The following is a 13,083-nucleotide window of genomic DNA, read 5'->3' on the forward strand; positions in this document are numbered from 1 at the left end:
GCCTGAAAGCTCGGTGCCTAATGCGAGGAATATTCGGAACCCAGGAGAGGGCTCTGAGCTAGTTAGAGTGGGTGAGAGCTCAGATGAACAGGACCCCAAGAAAGAATGCAAAAGGCAGGAGGCAACAGAGCAGAGTAGCACTGGGGTAAGTATAAACCACAAGGTGCTAGGAAGGGACAATATGTATGAATATAAAGGGGCAGCAGGAGGGGTCAAAACTAAAAATCATGGTTTAAAAACTAGTATTAAAACAATCTACCAAAACGCACGCAGCATTCGAAATAAAGTAAATGAGTTGACGGCATAAATCATTACAAATGGGTTTGATTTGGTGGCCATTACAGAAACGTGGTTGCAGGGTGGCCAAGACTGGGAATTAAACATACAGGGTATCTGACAATTCGGAAAGATAGACAAGAAGGGAAAGGAGGTGGCATAGCTCTGTTAATAAAGGATGATATCAGGGCAGTTGTGAGAGACAATATTGGCTCTAATGAACAAAATGTTGAATCATTGTGGGTGGAGATTAGAGATAGTAAGGGGAAAAAGTCACTGGTGGACGTAGTTTATAGGCCCCCAAATAATAACTTCACCATGGGGCAGGCAATAATCAAGGGAATAATGGAGGCATGTGAAAAAGGAACGGCAGTAATCATGGGGGATTTTAACCTACATATCGATTGGTCAAATCAAATCGCACGGGGTAGCCTTGAGGAGGAATTCATAGAATGCATACAGGATTGTTTCTTAGAACAGTATGTTACAGAACCTACAAGGGAGCAAGCGATCTTAGATCTGGTCCTGTGTAATGATACAGGAATAATAAACGATCTCCGAGTAAAAGATTCTCTCGGAATGAGTGATCACAGTATGGTTGAATTTGTAATACAGATTGAGGGTGAGGAAGTAGTGTCTCAAACGAGCGTACTATGCTTAAACAAAGGGGACTACAGTGGGATAAGGGCAGAGTTGGCTAAAGTAGACTGGAAACACAGACTAAACAGGTGGCACAATTGAGGAACAGTGGAGGACATTTAAGGAGCTCTTTCATAGTGCTCAACAAAAATATATTCCAGTGAAAAAGAAGGGCGGTAAGAGAAGGGATAACCAGCCGTGGCTAACCAAGGAAATAAAGAAGAGTATTAAATTAAAAACCAATGTGTATAAGGTGGCCAAGGTTAGTGGGAAAATAGAAGATTGGGAAAATTTTAAATGACAGCAAAGAATGACTAAGAAAGCAATAAAGAAAGGAAAGATAGATTAGAAAAGTAAACATGTGTAAAACATAAAAACAGATAGTAAAAGCTTTTACCGATATATAAAATGGAAAAGAGTGACTAAAGTAAATGTTGGTCCCTCAGAAGATGAGAAGGGGGATTTAATAATGGGAAATGTGGAAATGGCTGAGACCTTAAACAATTATTTTGCTTCGGTGTTCACAGTGGAAGACACAAAAACCATGCTAAAAATTGCTGGTCACGGGAATGTGGGAAGGGAGGACCTTGAGACAATCATTATCACTAGGGAGGTAGTACTGGACAGGCTAATGGGACTCAAGGTAGACAAGTCCCCTGGTCCTGATGAAATGCATCCCAGGGTATTAAAAGAGATGGCGGAAGTTATAGCAGATGCATTCGTTATAATCTACCAAAATTCTCTGGACTCTGGGGAGGTACCAGAGGATTGGAAAGCAGCTAATGTAACGCCTCTGTTTAAAAAAGGGGGCAGACAAAAGACAGGTAACTATAGGCCGGTTAGTTTAACATCTGTAGTGGGGAAAATGCTTGAAGCTATCATTAAGGAAGAAATAGCGGGACATCTAGATAGGAATAGTGCAATCAAGCAGACGCAACACGGATTCATGAAGGGAAATCATGTTTAACTAATTTACTGGAATTCTTTGAGGATATAACACGCATGATGGATAGAGGTGTACCGATGGATGTGGTGTATTTAGATTTCCAAAAGGCATTCGATAAGGTGCCACACAAAAGGTTACTGCAGAAGATAAAGCTACGCGGAGTCAGAGGAAATGTATTAGCATGGATCGAGAAATGGCTGGCTAACAGAAAGCAGAGAGTCGGGATAAATGGGTCCTTTTCAGGTTGGAAATCGGTGATTAGTGGTGTGCCACAGGGATCGGTGCTGGGACCACAACTGTTTACAATATACATAGATGACCTGGAAGAGGGGAGAGAGTATAGTGTAACACAATTTGCAGATGACGCAAAGATTAGTGGGAAAGCGGGTTGTGTAGAGGACACAGAGAGGCTGCAAAGAGATTTAGATAGGTTAAGCGAATGGGCTAAGGTGTGGCAGATGGAATACAACGTCGGAAAATGTGAGGTCATCCACCTTGGAAAAAAAACAGTAAAAGGGAATATTATTTGAATGGGGAGAAATTACAACATACTGCAGTGCAGAAGGACCTGGGGGTCCTTGTGCATGAATCCCAAAAAGTTAGTTTGCAGGTGCAGCAGGTAATCAGGAAGGCGAATGGAATGTTGGCCTTCATTGCGATAGGGATGGAGTACAAAAGCAGGGAGGTCCTGCTGCAACTGTACAGGGTATTGGTGAGGCCGCACCTGGAGTACTGCGTGCAGTTTTGATCACCTTACTTAAGGAAGGATATACTAGCTTTGGAGGGGGTACAGAGACGATTCACGAGGCTGATTCCGGAGATGAGGGGGTTACCTTATGATGATAGATTGAGTAGACTGGGTCTTTACTCGTTGGAGTTCAGAAGGATGAGGGGTGATCGTATAGAAACATTTAAAATAATGAAAGGGATAGACAAGATAGAGGCCGAGAGGTTGTTTCCACTGATCGGGGAGACTAGAACTAGGGGGCACAGCTTTAATATACGGGGGAGCCAATTTAAAACCTAGTTGAGAAGGAATTTCTTCTCCCAGAAGGTTGTGAATCTGTGGAATTCTCTGCCCAAGGAAGCAGTTGAGGCTAGCTCATTGAATGTATTCAAATCACAGATAGATAGATTTTTAACCAATAAGGGAATTAAGGGTTATGGGGAGCAGGCGGTTAAGTGGAGCTGAGTCCATGGCCAGATTAGCCATGATCTTGTTGAATGGCGGAGCAGGCTCGAGGGGCTAGATGGCCTACTCCTGTTCCTAATTCTTATGTTCTTATGTGCGGCAATGAAGCGTGTGTGCTCAGTTAAGCAACGTGCCCAGAGAGGCACCACTAAGTTTGTGGTCCTGGCTCTCAATTCCATGGTCGAGGATCCATGTCGACTATGCGGGCCCGTTTCTCGGTAAAATGTTCCTGGTGGTGGTGGATGCTTTTTCAAAATGGATTGAATGTGAAATAATGTCGGCAAGCACCGCCACCGCCACCATTGAATGCCTGAGGGCCATGTTTGCCACTCATGGCCTGCCTGACATACTGGTCAGTGACAATGGGCCATGTTTCACCAGTGCCGAACTTAAAGAATTCATGACCTGCAATGGAATCAAACATGTCACCTCGGCCCCGTTTAAACCAGCCTCCAATGGACAGGCAGAGCGGGCAGTACAAACTAACGTGTTCCTAACACAGATGAGGCTGCACACAGGGAGGTTAAAGTAACAGTGACCTCAGTCTTTAATAAGATACTCCAGAGTGAGGAACAGGCCTTAGGGGCCGGCTTATATACAGTGCTCCCAAGGGATGATGGGATCCCTTGGGACTTCAGGGGATGAGCTCCCTGGTGGCGGAACATGGGTGTGCATGCTTTACACATACCACAACATCACTCCCCCCTCCAAAGTCAAAGTGAAAACTATTTACAAGGTGAGGCGGTCGGGAGCCTTACTTTCCCTGGTGGACTACCTCGGTACAAATGTCTGTTCTGGTGTGTTGGCTGTGACCTCGCTGGGCTGGCGTGTTTTTGGCCCTGCAGAGCTGCTAGGTGAGCCTGGCCTTGCTGGGCTGTTGGGCGTGATGGGTTCGATTTCCTGGTCCGGGGTGGTGTCGTTGATCCTTTGGGTGTGTGCTGTGGGCTCGAAAAAGGTGGTGTCTGCTGTGGGTTGTTCAGGGCAGTCTGTGAACTGCAGCCTCATTTGGTCCAGGTGCTTTCTGCAAATTTATCCATTGTCTAATTTGACTACAAACACCCTATTTCCTTCTTTAGCTATCACCGTGCCCGCGATCCACTTGGGACCATGTCCATGGTTTAGCACATACACAGGGTCATTCAGATCAATTTCTCGTGACACAGTGGCACGACCATCGTTTACATTTTGTTGCTGCCGCCTGCTCTTTAGCTGATCATGCAGGTTGGGGTGAACCAGCGAGAATCTGGTTTTAAGTGTCCTTTTCATGAGTAGCTCAGCCGGGTGCACCCCTGTGAGCAAGTGGGGTCTTGTGCAGCAGCTGAACAGTACTCGGGACTGGCGGGTTTGGAGTGAGCCTTCTGTGACTCGTTTGAGGCTCTGTTTGATGGTTTGTACTGCCCACTCTGCCTGCCCATTGGAGGCTGGTTTAAACAGGGCCAAGGTGACATGTTTGATCCCATTGCAGGTCATGAATTCTTTAAATTCGGCACTGGTGAAACATGGCCTGTTATCACTGACCAGTATGTCAGGCAGGCCGTGGGTGGAATACATGGCCCCTCACGCTTTCAATGGTGGCGGTGGCGGTGCTTCCCGACATTATTTCACATTCATTCCATTTTGAAAAAGCATCCACCGCCACCAGGAACATTTTACCGAGAAACGGGCCCGCATAGCCAACATGGATCCTCGACCATGGTCTGGAGGGCCAGGGCCACAAACTTAATGGTGCCTCTCTCGGCGCGTTGCTCAACTAAGCAGATAAGCTGCATTGCTGTACACAGGACTCTAAGTCAGAGTCGATACCGGGCCACCACACGTGGGATCTGGCTATCGCTTTCATCATTAATTTACCCGGGTGTGTGCTGTGGAGATCCGAGATGAACGTCTCCCTGTCCTTTTTTGGTAGCACTATGCGGTTACCCCACAACAGACAGTCCGCCTGTATGGACAATTCGTCCTTTCGCCGCTGGAACGGCTTGATTAGCTCTTGCATTTCAACGGGGATGCTGGCCCAGCTCCCAGGCAGTACACAGTTTTTTTACTAGGGACAGCAGAGGATCTTGGCTGGTCCAAGTCTTAATCTGGCGGGCCGTGACAGGTGATTTATCATTTTCAAATGCTTTCATGACCATCAACAAGTCTGCGGGCTGCACCACCATCAACAAGTTTGCAGGCTGTGCCATTTCCACCCCGTGGTGGGCAATGGTAGCCGACTGAGAGCATCCGCACAGTTCTCGGTGCCTGGCCTGTGGCGGATGGTATAGTTATATGCTGATAGCGCGCGTGCCCACCTTTGTATGCGGGCTGAGGCATTATTATTTATCCCCTTGTTTTCAGCGAACAGGGATGTGAGGGGCTTATGATCGGTTTCCAGCTCAAATTTGAGGCTAAACAGGTACTGATGCATTTTTTTACCCTGAACACACACGCTAATGCCTCTTTCTCAATCATGCTGTCGGCCCTCTCAGCTTTAGCCAAGCTCCTGGAAGCATAGGCGACAAGTTGCAACTTCCCCGCAACGTTAGCTTGTTGTAATACATACCCGACTCTGTACGACGACGCGTCACATGCTAGCACAAGTCTTTTACACGGGTTATACAAGCAGCTTGTTGGAGCATAAAATGTTTCTGGCTTTCTCAGGTAGAAAGTTACCAAAATAATTGAGAAGTCCCAGGAACAACCGCAGCTCCGTGATGTTCTGTGGCCTGGGCGCGTTCCTGATAGCCTCTGTCTTGGTGTCTGTGAGCTGAATGTGATCCACCGCGATCTTTCTCCCCAAAAACTCCACTTCTGTTGCCATGAAGACGCATTTTGACCTCTTCAGCCGCAGCCCTACGCGATCCAGTCGCTGGAGGACCTCCTCCAGGTTTTGTAGGTGCTCGGCGGTGTCCCGACCCGTGAGCAATATGTCGTCCTGAAAGACCACCGAGTGTGGTACCGACTTGAGTAGGCTCTCCATGTTTCTCTGGAAGATCGCTGCAGCCGATCGAATTCCAAACGGGCATCTGTTGTAGATGAACAGTCCTTTGTGCGTGTTGAAGCAGGTGAGGCCCTTCGAAGACTCCTCCAGCTCCTGCGTCATGTAGGCCGAAGTCAGGTTGAGCTTGGTGAACGTCTTGCCTCCTGCCAGCGTCGCGAATACGTCGTCTGCCTTAAGTAGCGGGTATTGGTCCTGTAGCGAGAAACGATTAGTAGTTACTTTATAATCGCCGCAAATCCTGACCGTGCCATCATTTTTGAGTACTGGAACAATTGGGCTGGCCCACTCGCTGAATTCTACTGGAGAGATGATGCCGTTGCGTTGCAGCCTGTCCAACTCAATTTCCACTCTCTCCCTCATCATGTGAGGTACGGCTCGCGCCTTGTGATGAATGGGTCGCGTCTCTGGGACCAAGTGGATTCGCACCTTTGCCCCGGAAATGTTTTCAATGCCTGGCTCAAAAAGGGAAGGAAATTTGTTTAGAACCTGGGTACATGAGGCCTCATCGACATGTGATAGCGCTCGGATGTCATCCCAGTTCCAGCGGATTTTGCCCAGCCAGCTCCTTCCAAGCAGTGTGGGGCCATCGCCCGGGTCAATCCAGAGTGGCAATTCGTGCACCGTGCCGTTGTAGGTGACCATGACCATGTCGCTGCCCAGGACAGTGATAAGCTCTTTGGTGTACGTTCTCAGTTTTGTGTGGATGGGGCTCAGGGCTGGTCTGAATGCCTTGTTGCACCACGGTCTCTCAAACATCTTTTAACTCATGATGGATTGGCTAGCGCCAGTGTACAGTTCCATGGCTACGGGTAAGCCGTTCAATTTTACGTTTAGCGTTATAGGTGGACATTTTGTCGAAAATGTGTGAACCTCGTGTACTTCAGCATCTGCCTCCTCTCTCTGAGGCTCGAAATTGCTTTGATCCACCATGGACCGATCTTCCTCTGCCACGTGGTGGTTAGCAAGTTTTGCAGAGCTTGCAGCTTGCTGGAGGTGCCTCATTGTTCCACAGCTCTTGCAAACATACCCTTTGAAGCGGCATGAATAGGTTGAATGGAAGCCTCCACAACACCAACAAAGTGTGAACTGCCTTGCATTCATCCTTTGTTGGGGACTCTGAGTCACCTGAGGCCTGCTGGCAGTTGCAAACTCGTGGTTTCTGCCCTGTACATTTCTGCTCGCAAACACAGTTCCAGTTAATTTATGAACATTGCTAGCACTTGTGTGCTGAGAGATTTGTTTGGTGTTATCACTGGTGGACATAAACGCCTGTGTTATCGCAATGGCCTTACTGAGGGTCGGTATCTCTACAGTCAAAAGTTTTCATAGGATGGTCTCGTGGCCAATGCCCAGTACAAAAAAGTCTCTGAGCATTTGCTCCAGGTAGCCATCAAACTCACATTGTCCTGCAAGTCGCCTTAGCTCGGCGACGTAGCTCGCCACTTCCTGACCTTCAGATCGCTGGCACGTGTAGAACCAATACCTCTCGCCATCAGCACGCTCTCCCTCGGGTTAAGACGCTCCCGAACTAGTGTACACAGTTCCTCATACGACTTATCTGTGGGTTTCACCGGAGCCAGAAGATTCTTCATGATGCTGTAGGTCGTGCCCCGCAGACTGTGAGGAGGACCGCTCTCCTTTTTGCAGCACTTTCTTCTCTGTCCAGGTCGTTGGCTACAAAGTACTGGTCTAGCCGTTCGACATAGGCTTCCCAGTTCTCACCCTCCGAGAACTTCTCCAGGATACCCACAGTTTGCTGCAACTTTGTGTTGGATTCGTATTCTCCTCGCCAGTTATTGTGTTCCTAACACAGATGAGACTGCACACAGGGAGGTTAAAGTAACAGTGACCTCAGTTTTTAATAAGACACGCCAGAGTAAGTAACAGGCCTTAGTGGCTGGCTTATATACAATGCTCCCAAGGGATGCTGGGATCCCTTGGGACTTCAGGGGATGAGTGGAACATGGGTGTGCATGCTTTACAGATACACAACACAAACAATCAAACAGAGCCTCAAACGAGTTACAGAAGGCTCACTCCAAACCCACCTGTCCCGAGTACTGTTCAGCTGCCGCACGAGTCCCCACTCGCTAACAGGGGTACCCCCGGCTGAGCTACTCATGAAAAGGATACTTAAAACCAGACTCTCGCTGGTTCACCCCAACCTGCATGATCAGGTAGAGAGCAGGCGGCAGCAACAAAATGTAAACAATGGTCGCGCCATTGTGTCACGGAAAATTGATCTGAATGACCCTGTGTATGTGCTAAACCATGGACATGGTCCCAAGTGGATCGCGGGCACTGTGATAGCTAAAGAAGTGAGTAAGGTGTTTGTAGTCAAACTAGACAATGGACAAATTTGCAGAAAGCACCTGGACCAAACGAAGCTGTAATTCACAGACTGCCCTGAACAACCCACAGCAGACACCACCTTTTTCGAGCCCACAGCACACACCCAAAGGATTAACGACAGCACGCCGGACCAGGAAATCGAACCCATCACGCCCAACAGCCCAGCAAGGCCAGGCTCACCCAGCAGCTCTGCAGGGCCAACAACACGCCAGCCCAGCGAGGGCACAGCCAACACACCAGAACAGACATTTGTACCGAAGCGGTCCACCAGGGAAAGAAAGGCTCCCGACCACCTCACCTTGTAAATAGTTTTCACTTTGACTTTGGGAGGGAGTGATGTTGTGTATTTGTAAAGCATGCACTCCCATGTTCCGCCACCAGGTTGCGCATCCCCTGAAGTCCCAAGGGATCCCAGCATCCCTTGGGAGCACTGTATATAAGCCGGCCCCTAAGGCCTGTTACTCACTCTGGAGTGTCTTGATAAAGACTGAGGTCACTGTTACTTTAACCTCCCTGTGTGCAGTCTCATCTGTGTTAGGAACACAACAGGTGCTATATAAATGCAAGTTCTTTCTATTCAGGGGACAATATCACCACTTATTCTGTGATCCCTGTTATAATATAGGGTTGATGTTTAATGGCAAATATGCCACAGGTGGCAACCCAGTTATGTAAAGGTGGCAATGCCAGTGTAGTCAGAGGCATCAAAGCTTTCCTTGGTTTTAATGGTTTCCCTTCAGTAAAGTTAAATGGCTCCCACTAGTGACAGTTTTGGTCGGATCTTCTGTCCTGTTCTGGTTCGTTATGAGCCTTTTCCATTGCGGGCCTGTATTGTTTGACTTTACTTGCTACAGCTGTATAAAGCTCTGGTTAGACCCCATAGAAATATAGAAATTTACAGCGCAGAAGGAGGCCATTCCGGCCCATCGTGTCCGCGCCGGCTGACAAAGAGCCACACGGCCCTCGGTCAGCGGCCCTGAAGGTTACAAATAAACCTATGAACAATGAACAATGACGGAAAGGTAAGGAGCACCCAGCCCAACCAGTCCGCCCCACAGAACTGCGACACCCGTTATACTGAAACATTCTACACTCCACCCCAACCGGAGCCTTGTGATCTCCTGGGAGAGGCACAAACCAAATAAAAACCCAGGCCAATTGAGGAAAATAAATCTGGAAAAATTCCTCTCCGACCCATCCAGGCGATCGAAACTAGTCCAGGAGATCACCCTGGCCGTATTCTATTCCCTGCAGTCCTTACCATCGAATCTGCGCCAGCCAAAAAGAGGTGATCCAGTCCAATCCCAATTACCAGCTCTAGGTCCATAACCCTGCAGGTTACGGCACTTTAAGTGCCCATCCAAGCACCCTTTAAATGTAAGTTCCAGACCCCCACACCCCTCTGCGTGAAGAAGCCACCCCTTAAATCCCCTCTGAACCTTCCATCAACCACCTTAAAACTATAGCCCCTCGTTGATCCTCCATCAATGGAAATAGGCCCTTACTATCCATTATGTCCAGGCCCCTCAAAATTCTGTACACCTCAATGAGATCTCCTCTCAACCTCCTCTGTTGCAATGAGAACAAACCCAGCCATCTGGAGAACTGTGTTCCGCTCTGGGCACCGCACCACAGGAAGGATATATTGGCTTAGAAAAGGGCGCAGCGCAGTGTTACCAGAATGATACCGGGGCTAAAAGGGTTAAATTATGAGGGCAAGTTGCACAGACTAGGCTTGTATTCCTTCGAGTATAGAAGATTCCGGGGTAATGTAATAGTTTAAGATGATTAAAGGAATTGATAGGGTAGATACAAATAAACGATTTCCTTTGGTGGGGGAGAGTCCAGAACAAGGGTGATTTCAGGAAACACTTCTTCACACATATGGTAGTGGAAATCTGGGACTCTCGCCCCCAAAAAGCTGTTCAGGCTGAAGGTCAACTGAAAATGTCAAAACTGAGATTGATAAATTGTTGCTAGGTAAGGGTAAAGGTGGGTAAATAGAGTTAAGGTACAGATCAGCCGTAATCTAAGAAAGAAAAAGACTTGCATTTATATAGCGCCTTTCATGACCACCGAACGTCTCAAAATGCTTCATAGCCAATGAAGTACTTTTGGAGTGTAGTCACTGTTGTAATGTGGGAAACGCGGCAGCCAATTTGCGCACAGCAAGCTCCCACAAACAGCAATGTGATAATGACCAGTACATCTGTTTTTTTGTTATGTTGATTGAGGGATAAATTTTGGCCAGGACAGCGGGGATAACTCCCCTGCTCTTCTTCAAAATTGTGCCATGGGATCTTTTACGTCCACTTGAGAGGGCAGACGGGCCTCGCTTTAACGTCTCAACCGAAAGACGGCACTTCCAACAGTGTAGCACTTCCTCTGCACTGCATTGGAGTGCCAGCCTAGATTTATGTGCACAAGTCTCTGGATTGTTAACCTATGGAATTCTCTTCTGCAGAGAGTTGTTGATGCCTGTTCGTTAGATATATTCAATAGGGAGTTAGATATGGCCCTTACGGCGAAAGGGATCAAGGGGTATGGAGAGAAAGCAGGAAAGGGGTACTGAGGTGAATGATCTTATTGAATGATGGTGCAGGCTTGAAGAGCCGAATGGCCTACTCCTGTACCAATTTTCTATGTTTCTATGATTGAATGGCAGAACAGGCTTGAGGGCTGAATGGCCTCCTACTGTTCCTATGTTCCCAAGTGAGAGTTGACCATTTGAGTGAGGTGGTGAAGGACAGCTGTATAGGTGGAACCTGTATCTGCAGGATCCAGCGGCTTCTGGGCAGGAGTATCAGCAGTTTTGGGCTCCACATTATAGGAAGGATGTTGAGGCAATAGAGGTAATACAATGCAGATTCATCATCATAGGCAGTCCCTCGGAATCGACGAAGACTTGCTTCCACTCTTAAAATGAGTCCTTAGATGGCTGAACAGTCCAATACGAGAGCCACAGTCCCTGCCTCAGGTGGGACAGATAGTCGGTGAGGGAAGGGATGGGTGGGATTGGTTTGCCGCACGCTCCTTCCGCTGCCTGCGCTTGATTTCTTTATGCTCTTGGCGATGAGACTCGAGGTGCTCAGCACCCTCCCGGATGCTCTTCCTCCACTTAGAGCGGTCTTTGGCCAGGGACTCCCAGGTGTCGGTGGGGATGTTGCACTTCATCAGGGAGGTGTCTGCTGTACATGGTCCACGTCTCTGAGCCACACAGGAGGGCGGGTACCACTACTGCCCTGTAGACCATGAGCTTGGTGGCAGATTTTAGGGATCAAGCTGAATTTAGGGAGCTAGGAGTTAAATTAAAAAGTAGGACCTCAAAGGTAGTAATCTCTGGATTGCTACCAGTGCCATGTGCTAATCAGAGTAGAGGGAGCAGGATAGTTAGAATAAATACGTTGCTTGAGCAGTGATGCAAGAGGGATTGATTCAAATTCCTGGGACATTGGAACCAGTTCTGGAGGAAGTGGGACCTGTACAAAAGGGACGGTCTGCACTTGGGCAGGACTGGAACTGATGTCCTAGGGGTAACATTTGCTAATGCAGTTCGGGAGTGTTTAAACTAATATGGCAGGGGGATGGGAACCTATGCAGCGAGACAGGGCGAAGTAATATGGAGTCAGAAACAGATGGTAGAAAGGTAAAAAGCAATAGTTGAAAGCCGAGTAAACAAAGGCAAGAAACAAAAAGGGCCACACTACATCATAATTCTAAAAGGACAAAGGATGTTAAAAAAACAAGCCTGAAGGCTTTGTGTCTTAATGCAAGGAGTATCCGTAATAAGGTGGATGAATTAACTGTGCAAATAGATGTTAACGGATATGATGTGATTGGGATTACGGAGACGTGGCTCCAGGATGATCAGGGCTGGGAACTCAACATCCATGGGTATTCAACATTCAGGAAGGATAGAATAAAAAGAAAAGGAGGTGGGTTAGCATTGCTGGTTAAAGAGGAGATTAATGCAATAGTTAGGAAGGACATTAGCTTGGATGATGTGGAATCTATATGGGTAGAGCTGCAGAACACCAAAGGGCAAAAAACGTTAGTGGGAGTTGTGTACAGACCTCCAAACAGTAGTAGTGATGTTTGGGAGGGCATCAAACAGGAAATTAGGGGTGCATGCAATAAAGGTGCAGCAGTTATCATGGGTGACTTTAATATTCAAATAGATTGGGCTAACCAAACTGGAAGCAACATGGTGGAGGAGGATTTCCTGGAGTGCATAAGGGATGGTATTCTAGACCAATATGTCGAGGAACCAACTAGGGGGGAGGCCATCTTAGACTGGGTGTTGTGTAATGAGAGAGGATTAATTAGTAATCTCGTTGTGCGAGGCCCCTTGGGGAAGAGTGACCATAATATGGTGGAATTCTGCATTAGGATGGAGAATGAAACAGTTAATTCAGAGTCCATGGTCCAGAACTTAAAGAAGGGTAACTTTGAAGGTATGAGTCGTGAATTGGCAAGGATAGATTGGCGAATGATACTTAAGGGGTTGACAGTGGATGGGCAATGACAGACATTTAGAGACCGCATGGATGAACTACAACAATTGTACATGCCTGTCTGGCGTAAAAATAAAAAAGGGAAGGTGGCTCAATCGTGGCTATCAAGGGAAATCAGAGATAGTATTAAAGCCAAGGAAGTGGCATACAAATTGGCCAGAAATAGCATGAACCTGGGGACTGG

Source organism: Pristiophorus japonicus, chromosome 11 (genome assembly GCF_044704955.1).
Source record: "Pristiophorus japonicus isolate sPriJap1 chromosome 11, sPriJap1.hap1, whole genome shotgun sequence".
NCBI lineage: Eukaryota > Metazoa > Chordata > Chondrichthyes > Pristiophoridae > Pristiophorus > Pristiophorus japonicus.